This window comes from Apium graveolens, chromosome 7 (assembly GCF_009905375.1).
Source record: "Apium graveolens cultivar Ventura chromosome 7, ASM990537v1, whole genome shotgun sequence".
Taxonomy (NCBI): domain Eukaryota; kingdom Viridiplantae; phylum Streptophyta; class Magnoliopsida; order Apiales; family Apiaceae; genus Apium; species Apium graveolens.
In genome coordinates this window covers 191358551-191361047 of record NC_133653.1, presented here as the reverse complement: position 1 = coordinate 191361047, position 2497 = coordinate 191358551, and positions in this window count along the sequence as shown.

Below are 2497 nucleotides of genomic sequence, written 5' to 3'. Positions count from 1 at the left end.
TAAACTTGAATTTAAGCTATACTTAAGTCCTTTAATAAAACCATAAGATTTCAACATTCAAGTCATCACCATTCCAACCCAAACTCTAAACCAACAAGCATTAAGCTACTCTATTACCATAAAAACCAAAATCATCCTAATATACAAAGTAAAGCTAGGGTTTGGAGATGATATACCTTCCTTGAAGTGATGTGAGTAGCTTGGAAGCCTTAAGAAGCCTTGAGATGTCTTAGGGATGCTTGGATCTTAAAGGAAAAACAAGAAAAATCAAGTTAAAAACCTTGAAATCACTATTCATTGTCTTCTTCATTGATTTCTTGAAGAGAAATAAAATTTTTGTTTTGATGAAATGATTTGTTTTGGCTTGGTGGATGTAGTTTTGTTTGGATTTTTGGTTAATTACCTTATTAACCTTGTCTTTGTGTGGTTTTAATTCAACCACATCTCCTTCCCCTTATGTCATGCTTATGTCATGCTTATGATGTCATCATCCCTTACTTGCCCTCTTCTTATTGGTTGGATGACTTCATCATCCCTAACCTCCTTGATTAACTCCCTAATTGTTTGCCTAATGACCGCTGATCTGTTATACGGTTCGCTTAACTTTCGTTCTCGTTTCTCGTTTGAGGGATCATACCCGGGATCTTATTACTTGGGTTTCCTTAACCTTTCTCAATACATTATATTCCCTTTATGATCCTCTCTTATAATCCTTTAATTTAAATCCTTTTTATCTTGTTACCTTGTACTCAATTCTTTCCGTATCTAGTGGATTTCCGGGAAAAAATCAAAGTGTTCGGAATTGGATTCTGAAGATCTTTACATACACTTATATACCATATAGGGTACTAATAAAATCTCAGAATATCCATAACAGAACCCCTACATAGTGTGGCATGAAAAGTTTTCTCCTTCAGCAAAAACACTATTCATAAGGGTTACAAAAAGTTAAAAATTTTGGGGGTTATTACACCAGACCTCAGAGATGGACTCATTAGCTGGTGACATGTATGATCCAAAAAATGATTTATTGGCGGGTGCTGCAGTGCAGGCCCGCCACTCATCATGAATGCCCTTGCTTGGAACTGCCAGGGATTGGGTTCCCCTGAAAAATTCGGTTCCTTAAAAACTTAACCCATATGGAGAGGCCAGCCTTTCTGTTTCTTAGTGAAACCATTAGCTATTATGGTAAAATGGAAGAATTACGTAGTGTCCTTGGTTTTGAAGGGTTTATAGCTGTTGAACCCCAAGGTAAAAGTGGTGGCATTGCTTTGTTTTGGAAAAATGCAGATAATGTAAAGCTTATGAGTTTTTCTCGTTCACATGTTGATGTTACGATCACATCAAATAAGCATTGTATTTAGTGGCTAACAGGTGTCAATGGCGAGCCTATGAGATCACATAGATACAAAACACAGGATTTATTAAGAAATCTAGGCCGTGATGCAAATTTACCATGGTGTCTAGTTGGTGACTATAATAACGTAACTTCGCAAGCTGATAAGAGAGGAGGAGCACCATATCCTGAACATCTGATAGATGGGTTTAATGATTGTTTACATGATGCTGAGCTCGTTGATCTTGATTTAATCGTTCACCAGTTCACATGGAAGAGGAGTCGTAATATTGAGCATTGGATCAAAATATGACTTGATAGGGTGCTTGCTAATGCACAATGGTTGAGTATCTTTCTAATGGCTAAGGTCTATAATCTTGAGGGATCTCCTTCGGATCATAGTCATTTATTGTTAATTCCAGAACAACAAGGTAGAGGTAATAAAAAGAAACAATTTCGATTCGAGAATGCCTGGCTTACTGAGCCTATGTGTTACCAGCTTATACAGAATTATTGGGAGGAAGAATCGAGCAATAGTGTAATGCAGAAAGTGAAAATCTGTGCTGAAAGTTTGGAAATCTGGGGAAAGAAATCACCGGATGTTTTAGTAATAGAATTAAAGAGGGCAAATTCAGGTTAAAGTTGCTCAGAGGTAAGCATGATGATCAATCGATGGAAGAGTACAAAGATACGAAGAAGAAGTTGCATATTATTTTAGACCAAAAGGAAATTTTTTGGCGCCAAAGGTCCAAACAGCTATGGTTGCAGGCGGAAGAGAAGAATACCAAATATTTCCATGTTTCTTGTAATACTAGGAGAAGAATTAATCACATTCATAGACTTAAAAATGATGATGGAACTTTGGTTAATTGGAATGATGGCCTTCAGGAGCTTATTAAAAGCTACTTTCAGAAGCTATTCACTACTGATCAGCACCATGTTGAGGCTATTCTTAACCACATTCCTCATTCAATCTCTGCATCTCAAAATAATGAATTACTTAAGCCTATTGCTGATGAAGAAGTGAAGGAGGCACTCTTTCATTTGCACCCTGACAAAGCACCGGGGCCTGATGGCATGACCCCGGTGTTTTTTCAAAAAAATTGGATGATTGTAGGAAAAGTGTTGATTCATATGAGAAAACATTTCTTTGCTATTGGC